Source organism: Amphiprion ocellaris, chromosome 10, assembly GCF_022539595.1.
Source record: "Amphiprion ocellaris isolate individual 3 ecotype Okinawa chromosome 10, ASM2253959v1, whole genome shotgun sequence".
Taxonomy (NCBI): Eukaryota; Metazoa; Chordata; class Actinopteri; family Pomacentridae; genus Amphiprion; species Amphiprion ocellaris.
The window spans coordinates 31,805,356-31,817,849 of NC_072775.1; the positions used below are offsets into that span (position 1 = coordinate 31,805,356).

The 12,494-nt window shown below is 38.9% G+C and overlaps 2 non-coding genes and 1 pseudogene across 2 annotated transcripts; 2 read left to right on the forward strand and 1 right to left on the reverse strand.

Moving 5' to 3' along the window:
- Window positions 1–3,728: 3,728 nt before the first annotated feature.
- Window positions 3,729–3,810, forward strand: trnas-uga (transfer RNA serine (anticodon UGA)). Its single transcript has one exon. It is a non-coding gene; the product is annotated as a tRNA-Ser (tRNA).
- A 1,743-nt stretch (window positions 3,811–5,553) lies between these two features.
- trnay-gua (transfer RNA tyrosine (anticodon GUA)) lies at window positions 5,554–5,646 on the forward strand. The gene is made up of 2 exons: window positions 5,554–5,590; window positions 5,611–5,646. It is a non-coding gene; the product is annotated as a tRNA-Tyr (tRNA).
- A 6,070-nt stretch (window positions 5,647–11,716) lies between these two features.
- Window positions 11,717–12,221, reverse strand: LOC111575883 (nicotinamide riboside kinase 2-like; annotated as a pseudogene).
- Window positions 12,222–12,494: the final 273 nt, after the last annotated feature.

Below are 12,494 nucleotides of genomic sequence, written 5' to 3' on the forward strand. Positions count from 1 at the left end.
CTGGTCAGTAGGCGATGTTTCAATATGTATTATGCTGTTTTCTCGATCATAGTCAGCTCCAGACTGGGTTCGGAGTTCGTAAGTTTCCATGGTGATGTACCCGATAAGATGCGGACCACCGTCGCATTACTGAAAATCCAAAGTTAAGCCTGAATTTACCTCGCAGACCCCAAATCCTGCTTCAAAGTCAAAGCCTCCTAAAAATGAATGAACCACTATTATTTAGGTAGGGCATGCAAATGTGGTGTGAACAGGAAGCAGAAGGTTGCGCCATGTGATAGAGTGGTAATGAATCAGGAATATCAAGTCAAAATGTATTTGTTTAGAAAGTTTATTCATACTAAATTAATTTGTATAGCATCAGGAGCTTGTACTGTGAGGCAGCATTTAAGGTTAGCGAGGTAACTTCAGATTTTACTCTTCAAAAGGAGTGAGGGTTCTCCAGGTAGATATTTTCAGAGTGGCACAAGGTATGAAGGTGTCCACGTTAAAGAACACGGCAGCCAGACTTCCAGGTTAATGATGTTTATTGTTGTGGCAGATGACTCTGTGCTGCACTGTAGACAACTATGGCTACCTGTGGATAACTGTGGCTAGCTGTGGTTCTAAAACATCACCAACAGGAATACTGAATCAGTAACACAATCACCATAAATGTAACCACAATAATAATAATTATACTATGAAACAGTAACACAAATGCACATAAACACAATAACGAAGGGCACAATATTATGCATGGCTCAGCATTTCAATCTCATGACGGTAGCAACATAACCAAACCCGCTGGGACAGACAACATGGTGGGCTAATTGCTAAGCTAACGTCCGTCATGTAAAGTGTCGCTAAATGATCAACAAGTAACACTAAACAGTACATAATCATGCTCTACTGGTGGAACACATGACCACTTACCTTGATCATTTACACACAGCAGGTTAAGGAAGAATGGCTGCACAGTGGTGTAGTGGTTAGCACTTTCGCCTTGCAGCGAGAAGATCCCTGGTTCGCGTCCCGGCTTTCCCGGGATCTTTCTGCATGGAGTTTGCATGTTCTCCCTGTGCATGCGTGGGTTTTCTCCGGGTACTCCGGCTTCCTCCCACAGTCCAAAAATATGCTGAGGTTAATTGATTATTCTAAATTGCCCGTAGGTGTGAATGTGAGAGTGATTGTTTGTCTCTGTATGTAGCCCTGTGACAGACTGGCGACCTGTCTAGGGTGTCCCCTGCCTTCACCTGAGTCAGCTGGGATAGACTCCAGCCCCCCCATGACCCTAGTGAGGATTAAGCAGTGTATAGATGATGATGGATGGATGGATGGAAGGTTAAGGAAGAAAAAATGCAACATGCATCCAGTTCAGACATGTGCACAGGAGAGAACTAGCTAACAACTGTGCTGCAGCGATGGAGAAAAGCTACGTCACACACGAGGTGCGTTCAAGGACATTACGTTAAAAAAACACAAACATCCGATTAGCTCAACAAGGGAGGTAATACAACTATAACACACCCCATACAACATCATGATCAAAATATGTGGGCTTTCTAACAACTCTGGTTCTTTGGACTGTGTTGGTTGTTCACTTCTTACCACGGCACATCACCATGGTAACACACTTGACCAACTCCGGACCAGGTTATGTTCAATATCAACTCCGGCAATTAAATGTTGGTTTTCGTGGAAAGTGGCTTTGCCGTTCCTCAAAGGTCGAAGGAAGCTTGGTGCACGGATTGTGAGAAGGTCTTCTGGGAAGGTAAGCGTTTTTAGAGTTTGTCTAAACTGTTTTCTTTCACTGATGGACATAAGTAGAGATCTAAATTCTCAGTGGAGTGAAGTCCAGTCTTCTTCACTTTACTTTCTTTGTGTGTGTTGACCACAAGAAGTTTCAAAGCAACTTCAGTTATACAGATATAATCCTGATATAATCCTAAAACAGGAACAGATTGAAGCACTAAAACCGTGTACTTGCTGACCCTATAAAATCTACGATAAGAGAACTTATAAGTTTTGATTATGTTTTATTATTAGTTCTTTACTTTCTCCCCAAATGGCTTCATGTTAACAACCCTGCCTCTTTTATGACAACTTAGAGAATAGCGAAAACATATTAATTATATACAGTATATTTAACTTGCTTCTTGGCTGAGGGATAAAGTAATGGTAAAGAAGACAGAGAAAATAATCTATTACCAAATACTTATTACACCTGGCCAGTAAAGAAAGCACCGACCCAAATTCAATTTACTACAATGTTTTCCTCTAACTGGGGATTATTCATTTCCTGGTGAAGGCTACATTTCCTCAGTTCAAAGGTTACCTACGTGTTTATGGACCATTAAATCACTGCAGGTGCACGTGGTTTTTTATTCCAGGATGTTATAGAAAAGAAGTTCAGCCATCAAAATAAAAGCAACAACAACAAAAGGGAAAGAAAGAAATGTGATTGAAAAACCCTCTCATCCGTTTGCATTTCGTAAGAACCCCATTTGTGTGGGATGAACCTTTTTGAAAAAGCTCATGAACAACTCTGCTGTTCAGCTCACTGGACTGCTGGTGACGTGTCTTCCTCCACTCCATGAAACCTTATATCTGTGTTTGGTTGATCGGATAAACATCTGTATCTGCAGCAGCACAGATCCCACAGCCGTTCCTCCTCGTCCCTGAGAAACTCTTGTGTTTTTTGGTTTATGGAAAACAATCAAAAACAAACATGGCATTCAGAAGTATAGACAATGCCGGGGTGGCCGGGCGAGAGTGCCGTGCATTCCTTTCGATTTCAGCTAATATTCTTGGAGATGCTGCTTAATGCAATTACAGGGGAAGTGGCGGTCTCCCATGCACAGAGGGGAGTTGGTGACTGACTGCAGGGATTGATTCTAGTACTCTGAAACTCACTCTGTCACTCTGGGTGTAGGGCTAAATGCATTTCCCAGAATTCCAAGGGTCAGGTTTGACATGCACCGTATTTCCAGGGACGCTCCGAGGGATTCAGCTTAACCAGCCGAACTGCAAAACAGGACAAACTCGATCTCTGCTGCAAAGATATCAATTTATGAATTTTCCGGTGACCAACTTTTAAAGACGGAGCTCGGTGGCTGCCGAAGAGCGAGCTCAGCTGTAAAACAGATGTTAGCAAAATCATTTTTGCAATAATGAACAAGTTTCCAATCGGCAGTTGGCTTCTGTGGGAGCTCAGCGATGATGCATGATGTGGATCAACGAAAACTACCTGAGCAGAATGGAAGTATCTGAGGATTAGACAGGACTGTTGACATCACGTCTGCACTCTCTCACAGTCGATATGACAAAAACAGGGCAAAGTACAAGTATGCATGTTGAAGAAATAGCTCTAAAATACAAAAAAGGCACAATAACAGATAAACAACATCAAGAAAAGAAAATAATACAGTTTTTGTATGTAAAATGACACGTAATAGGGATTGCCTGAGTCTATATAAACACACTTACACTTACACACTTACTGTAAAAGGAGCAGATCTTTGTAACATTGGTAGTATTTCAGAAAATGCAACATTAGAAGCTTTTCTAGTACAGCAAGTTCTAGGATTCATTTTTATCAGCCATCTGACCACACAACATGTCCTTCAGCCGCACAAACAAATCCTCCTTCTCGCTGGATGAGAACATCAGGTTGAAGTGTTGCCCTTAGTTGTTAAATTGCCTCCTTTATTACCACAGACGTTTGCTGTTCAGCGCAGTGAAAGAGGGCTGTGATGGCCGAGTGGTTAAGGCGTTGGACTTGAAATCCAATGGGGATTCCCTGCGCAGGTTCAAATCCTGCTCACAGCGATGTTGTTTATATTAAATACAACCTACATTTGGTGCTGACCTCCTCAATCAAATTTATACTCACTCTTTTCACAACACGGAGCTTCTAGCTATGCAATTCTAAAATAGCACCAAGAGGAGTAATGGCAAGTACTCCCAATAAGTCACTTGTCAAAGAGCCTCCACTGAGGGAAAGTCACATTTTCAGCTATTCCAATAACCAAATAGGCAGAGACTGAGAGGATGATGACTAATTATTTTGCGGAAGTTAAATCCTTCCCACTCTCTCCATGTGATATTGCAATGTCAGCCAGTGGACAGACAGGAATGCAATAAACAGCTCACACTTTAAACTAAACACACAGTGGAAGCGTATTATTCTTGGTTCTGGATCCTTTGACTTGTCAGCCGAGGCCAAAAGTGTCCTCACACTGAGACTGGAGGAGGGAAGAGGAAGGAGACGTTTGGTCTGGAGTTTCCATGTGTGTCTTTTCTGGTCTCCCAGTTTATTCTGGGTACATGTAGAAAATATGACCTGTGGAGCGTTTGTGTTGACAGTGGAGTATGTTGCACGTTTGTTTTCACCTTAAGCTAAATGAGCGATTAGGAAAAAGTTGTGGGGCTGTTAGTGGTTCAGGTAACGGTCACGTGCATGCAACATGTGCAAGCTGTAACTGTCATGAGTCAGAAAAGTGTGACGCTGCACTATCACCAAGGGGACTTATGTTTCGTGCTTTTTAGTGATCCCTATTAGGTGAAAATTTGCTTTAGGCTTTACGGATTCTACATGGATCGCAAACTGGAGCAGAGAGCAAACTTCATATTCAGTGTCAGTCAGCAGCTGGGATGATAAAACCTTCATGTTGATGATCATCGGTGGTGATGACAAGTGGGTCTGCATTTACCACTGAGAGAAGAAACAGCAGGTTCCACAGTGGAAGAGTGTACAGTTTCTAAATCTGGACAAGACCCATCAGGTCAGGAGCATACACAGTGGATATACTAGTTGATTTCTGCAACATTCACATGGCTATGTATCAAAAATTAGTCCCCCGGAAATGGCTTGTCAAGGCAGAGTTCTACTGTAACATCCTGAAAGATAACCTTCAGTGCAAATGACCTGAACAGTGGTGTGATGGCACGTGAATGCTCCAATAGTTAGTTTTTTGACCTCAAAAGCACAATCATGACTGCCCAAATGCCCCACTCGCTAGATTTGGCTTCTTTCTCTTCTTTAAAATGAAATTCAAGTTGAAAGATTGCCATTTTAAGCAAGAGAGGACAAGATATGGTGGTAATTGCAGATGGTGCTTGACATGTTTATTTAAACGGGACTTCCAGGGAGCATTGCAGAAGCAGTAGGAGCAGAGTACGACTCCACAAGGAGGCTTCTTTGCTCACATCTCGTAGCCCTCACTCTTGGACATCAGATCTGGTAAAAACGAAGAACTGACTTGATGTGACTCCTGCACAGGTTGATGTACTTATAAATTATGAAAGACTTGATGTCGTGCTTGAAAGCAAAAACAAGATCCAAGGCGTGATTAAATGGTGTTTGATATTTATTTATTTATTGTGCATAACATTTCACTTTCCCTCTCAGTACTTTTATTGATGGATTAGGAGCCAGTTAAAATGTTGTTGACTGACTTCGATGTTTTCAGCTACTAAACTCTGTTTCAGTCCACTGTGAAGATTCAGTCTGATGCTTCATATTCTTCTCCATGAACACATAGAAACTTAGGCTCTGTGCGTTTCCAGTTCCCTTCGATAGCTCAGCTGGCAGAGCGGAGGACTGTAGAGGACCTGAGTAGTGCTGAGATCCTCAGGTCGTTGGTTCAACTCCGACTCGAAGGAGAAGAGTTTTGTGAATATGTAAGTAAATGAGCAGCTTTGAGAAAACAGCTTAAAGAAGGTGACCAGAAATCCCATGATGATACCAAAGCATGCAACATCCCAAAAGCCATCTTTGAGAGTACTCTGTTTTTCTGTGATGGTAGAATAAGACATACAATATCCATAAACAGTAAGTTTGCTTGTATTACATGCCAGAACTTTTATCCACTTGGACGCAATTTCAAGCTGTCTTACAAAAAAATGCTAAAACAGTGAATAACTAATAAAGCAGCATAATTAATTGATACTTAAACTATGTTTGATAACTGAACAGAGCAACCCAGAGTGTCATTTTTTAACATGCTTTTTTATTAGATCAAACTATATGGTTTTGTTTTGTCTCTATTTTCTTCACATTTCATTTTTTATGTATAGAAAACTAAAAACTGTTAAATACACTATTTTCTGTTCATTTTGTCAGAGAACAAATGAATGAAAGCATTATTCATTACTGCTACATACAGAGAAAATACTTTTCCCAATTTCTAAGTCATAGAGCTTCTCACCATCATGGCTCTGATATAATTTTTTAAATTACATACAACCTTCCCTACATAATTATGTATAGATATCTCTACTGCCAGCATTTTATTGTGAGATACATACAAGAAAGTATTAAAAAATTTTTTTCTTAATGTAAAGGCTGTTATGAAATATCTGCAAACACTATTATGTCAAATCACGGAAGACTTGGATAGCTGAGACTGTTCTGAAAAAACAAGATACAGCATGTATGGTGAAGCCTTATAATGACCAAGATAAGAACATGAAAGTAAAAGGTAGTGAAATTACCCTGAAAATGGCCTGGGGCTCATAGGGTTAAGGTGCTACACACAGGTGCAGTCTGGGTTTTTTTTTTTGTTTTTTTTTATCAGGCTCCAATACTTTCTGACTTTCACAATATTTACACATTAAGGTAACGGTATAAAATAACATTAGCGAGCTCAGTACCAACGTTTCATGTTCTGCACTGTGATAGTGTGCATTGCAATATTGTAAAACTCTTGAATGGGTCTTTGGTTCAGCACTGCATGCAACAGTATTATTGCATTTGACCTTTTTCAAACACTTTTCCTTTCATCTGTCACAGTGACAACATCCAAATAATCTTGGCCCGAGTGATGCCAAGATAAGTTGTATCAGCCAACCACCAAGTTAGATGAAGTTTAACCACAGGATCATAAACATCAAAGAGGAAACGTGCACCATTTTCAGTGTTTGACTCAGACTGAGTTCAAATTTACTTTGTAGACTTTTAGCTGATGGTGCCGTCAGAAGTAGCTGAATGAGAACAGAAGGTACAGATAAGTAATCTGAAGGCTGCATGTATTAGACTGGACAGAATGAACTCATCATTGTTTAGTTACACCAACAGTATCAGTCACAGTCTGCTCTACCTTTTTTTTTCTTTTGGATTTCGACATTCAGCTTACATCAACTCATCAACTAATGAGAATGTCAGTCTTGCTTAGACAGATAAAGTTCTGGCACCTGAAATGACTGACACCGTTTTGGCATCTAAGACATCAGCTGTGGCATGCAGGATAACAAGACGTAACAATGGAATAGGCCAACAGATTGGCGGCAGATTGGATACGACATGCACTGTACTTGTACCACACTCACCCCCTCAGTCATTTAAATAACACCATTGTCTTTTGTTCTGTACATTTGGAAAAATTCACCTAAAATATTTAACTCTTGTGTTGTCTTAACATCCTGCACACTTGTCCAAAGGTTCAAAAATTACCCATCTCCACTGAGCCTCTAAAATAAAGCAATTAAACAATTGAACCCAAAATCTATTTTACATGAAGAAATGACCTGTCCTGCATCACACACTTTGTGAATGTCTGGATTTTCCCTCTTCAGAGGGCAGAAAGACTGTATTTAATCAATGGACACCACTTATTTTTAACACGTTGCACATGCTAAAACTGTTTCCTTTACTAAAGAGGAGGGTTATTATCACTATTATTTCCACTAAAGGTACTGCATAGGTGTAAGAGCAAGAGATAGTACTTGTGTATCCTAAGAAAGTACCAGAAATGTGCAGAAAGTAGCTTTAAATGCATTTTTTGAAGGGAAGTGTGCTATATGTACAATGGAATTCAACAACAAAATACTAGTCTTCTCACATCTTTTGAATCCTTGCTCCCACCCACAAGGAGCAAAACTGACGACAGTAATAAGAAAAAATTTTTTTAAAAATAATAGATGCAATAATAGAGACATTGTTTCACTTTTTCTGATGTTGGGATCACTTCAGGAAAAGTCATTGAATGTCAAGTTGAAAAAATGTCATTTGGGGGGTTTTCTCTGCTATTAAACACAGTGGCTGGGTCATTTTTGACCCGAAGACAACACAAGGGTTTAATGTTTCCATTACTGGCATGTTTCCACTTTATGCACCTTCACACTGTTATGACTCTAAATTTTAGTGGAAATATTGTACCTTTTATATAATATCACACAAAACGTGATGTGGTTACAGACCGCAGCCCTGAGGGGCTCTCCAAGTTTGGAGTCATCTGATATTTAAACAAATATGCAGTGCAACAAGAATTCAGTTCAGTCTGCATTTCTACACTGAACCTATATTTGCGCAACATCTAATAAAAGTGTCAGTCTCGCTTTGTCATGTAATCCAAGACAGCGTGAGCCGAGCCAACTGTGGCCTGCAGGACAACAAGACGCAAGGATGGAGGAAAGCCAGCAGCTTACTGGATTATCTGAGCAGATTCCTCAATTCAGTCAATAAATTATTGCGTAGTATATTATATGACAAGCAATGAATCATAAAACATCAACATTTGATAACTACAAGAGGCCAAGGTGCTATAAGAGAACCTCTCAGCTCACACAAAGCACAACACAAGTAGAAAACTTGCTCTTCTGGATGCTGCTTTTATATAAAACACAAACACAAAATCCTGCTCAACATTATGTGATGTAGTTGTCATTTACACTGTAAAATATGATATGTTGTGTCAATTTAGAAATATGTCTACAAAAAAGCTGTCAAAAATACTATTTATTGTCCTAACAACACCACATTGTCAATGTGGTTAAATACTACCTTTGTTTAAACTCTTTCTTTGATTTGGTTGATTTAGATTTATTCCATTTTTTAACTGCTAAGACATTTGTGTGAACCTGGTAGTCTATTTCAACTGATTAAAATAGTGTGTTTTCATTTTTTTGTGTTTTTAATTCTATTCAAAAGTATAAAATTTTATTTTATGCCATTGGTTATGTGGCCTGATATGTAGCATTTTACTTTACTTTTCCATTTGCTCAATTTGCAGAGTCCAGCTTCATATTTAACATGAAGAAGTGGTTCATTTAGATTCGATTAGATTCAGCTTTATTATCATTTCACAGAAAACAAGTGCCAAGACAACAAAATACAGTTTGGCATCTACAGTAACCAGAAGTGCAAAAGTAGCAGTAAGCTGATAAGGGACTTGATTTAAACTCCATACTAACCTTCCCTGTTAGAATTTCCCATTGACCCATTTTTACATTCATTTAAAACATGCACCAGGTTTCCATCATGTGTCTTTTCTTTAAACTGCAAAAAATAAGAGTCTCTGTAGAGGTTTGTGCATGCAGGCAAATTAGCTCAACGCTAATCTTAAAAAAGCTGAATAAATTCAAAGCAACAGACTAATTCAACTCATTATTTCAGTATAAAATTCCTCAAATTAAAGCAACTCACTTTTATAAGTTCTGAAATGGTGTGAAAATAAATTACCTTAACAGTAACAACATTTTCATTAGTGATTCCACTAAATGTCCATTTGATGTTTTACAGTGCAGAGGAGAAGGTGCCTGTCCGTCTCCGTCCCTACTTGTCTACCTGGATCCCTGCCTGACTCTGTCTGTCCGTCTGTCTGTCACAGATTGTAATTAATGATAAATAAATGTTTGCAAGTCTGGAGTTGAAGCCTTACACGTTCTCTCAATAGCGACCTGTCAGCACGGAAATGTTTTACATTTCATTTGAGGCACTTACCTGACACTCATCCTGAGTGACGTGGAGTGGTTAAAAACACAGCGGGGCAAAATGGATCAACAACAACAAAAAGGCAAATATATAAACTGTTAAACGGCAAATACAGAAGCATTACATTGCATAGAAAGACTGCAAAGGTTGAGCTTAAGTACATGTTTTTACAGCATCTTTGTAAACGGCTACATATGAAATGTTCATGTAAACTGATGTGCAGGTCCACACATGTCCTTTACAACTAAATGTGTAATTGATGTGTAAAATGCACCACCCTCGTTTGTTGTCAGTGTTCAGCTGTTCACTTGAGGATATAGTGTATGTGTGGGTATGACTCCCTGCTGTTGTTAAGCCTCAGGTAAAGAGAAGTGTCTGGGCAGGTTAACATGTCCGAGCGCCACTGTCAGCCAGCTGTCTGCTGCTGTCCTGCTGCTGTCCTGCTGCTGTCCTGCTGCTGTCTGCTGCTGTCCTGCTGCTGTCCTGCTGCCAAAAAATATGACTCGCTAGTCCTGGCATCTCCCATCCTGGCAAGACAACCCGAGTCAAAGCTCTGCAGTCAGGGTGGAATCTGCAATGTGCACTTTGTTTCTAAAATACAGAATAAAGATTCAGTGAGTCATGCACCCTCTATTCCACTTTCAATTTCAGAATTTGTGATACATTGTTGAAGGTTAGCTTGCTTTCTGCAGATTTATGATTCAAGCACAATGAGCCAAAATCATTCAACTATCTGCTTGAAGGGCTGAGATGCTTTAAAGGATAGGAATTATTCCAAAACATCAAAACAATCCCAGATAATATTAATTTTGTTAACTATTTTTGTGCAAGAATCCACATTCTGCTATGTAAAGATTTATTTTTTAATTTGTCCGCTCACATCCTTTCATTTATTTATTTATTAAGAACATAGAAATTAGTTTCATTGGCATTTATCACAGTAACATTTTCTGATTCAAGAACAATGAGCCAAAATTATTTATTCATCTACTTTCAGTTCTGAGATGCTATAATGTTCTTTAAAATATTCCAAAAACATAGAATAAATTAACAGATAATATTAAGTTTATGAGCATTTTTTATGCAAGAATCCACATATTCTGCTATGCAAAGAATTATTTATTTTTAATTTGGCCCTTTACATCTTTTGACTTCATTAAAAATCAGTTGAGCTTACAGCATTTAAATGTGGTCCTAGATGTATATATTCAGAGCTTTTTTTCTGTAAAAAAATAGAAATTTGTCTAATTGACATTCATTTTAAAAGCATTTTCTGATTTATTAACAGCCAAAATCATTGCAAGCATCCGGTAAAACTAATTGTGCTATATATTTATAACTACAAATTTCTACAGGTATCCTTGATTTAATTTTAAAAAACAGTTTTACATTTATTTATTGGACAGGACAGTGCATATTATTGGATAAACAATCATAAGTTTACACAAGGTTGCAGCAATTAAGGCTAACAAGGTTAATTTCCATTCGTTGTCCCAAACATGAGAGAAAAACATGCAGGGTTACAGATGTATGAAAACAATATAGTAAAACAAAGTCAACAATGATAAATTTATTCAAGTTAAACCTACTGTAAAGTCCGATTATTTTAGTAAAGTGCTTTCTAGGCTGAGCCAGTTATAAAATGCTTATAGTTAAAGTGCCTGGTTTTAAAGTGCCTGATTTTCTCAGTGTTCACTAGTTTGATTACTAATCAGCCATGCCTTATACTGTCTCTTTAAACTGACAAAGGTGGATCCTACTATGATGGCTGTAGGTAAAGTATGACAGTTTGTGCAACCTTTAGTAAATAAGGCATTTATACAAAGGAGGACTTTCTAAATTTTCTTCACAATCACCTTTTCAGCTTTTGAATGTTGTCCTAGATGTATATATTGTTTTTTTGTTGTTGAAAAAATTAGAAATTTCTCAATCTCAGTAACATTTTCTGATTCAAGAACAATGAGCCAAAATTATGCTGTGATGCTATAAAGGACAATAATTACTCCAAATTCTCAGGTAATACTAATTCCTTGTGTTGTAAATCCATGGGCCAGACGTGACCATCGACAGGCCAGGGGGGTCTGGCACCATGTAGCTTCTAGAGCATCTCCTCTTTTTGCATTCTTCATATGTTATGGAAATAAAATGACGTATGTTCAGCACGTCGAGCAAAGGTCTGTAGGTGTAAAGCAGGAAGTCCTCCACAGTAAGGATTTGAGTCTCCTCCTCCTCCTTGTGGTGGGGCTTCAGGACGATCTCGGTGTCCAGGGTGTTATTAACGCCATGAGGCTTCTCAAACTTCACCGTGTTCTCCAGCCACGCGTAGATTGTACTCATGATGGCGTCCATGTCCAGAACAGTAATGACATCGTACTGCTTAAAGCCATCTTTACCAATTTCATTGTAATCTTGGGGCTTGGAGAAGTCCTCTTAATGGACCACACAGCAGTTGGCCAGGTTCTTGATCAGTCGGTTGGGTGAGGGTGGTTTTCCCTCCATTGGTTACGTCGCCAATGCCGATGATCATGTTCTTGGATTGGTCAAAGCTTGCAAAAGGTCAAAACATCATTAAAAACCGGATCGGGAGTGATTAAACATGGAAGAAAGCTGAAAAAGAGAAGGCTGCAGCAGGAAACGTCAACTGCTTGATTCCTCCATGACACTTGAGTTGAGTAAGTAATGTAAGTGAGTATATTTAAAATAATGACATTTTGCTCGTGCACATCCTTTAAATCCATTTAAAAAACAACAGCAAAAAACAGTTGAGCTTCAGCAATTACATACTGTCTTAGACTTGTGT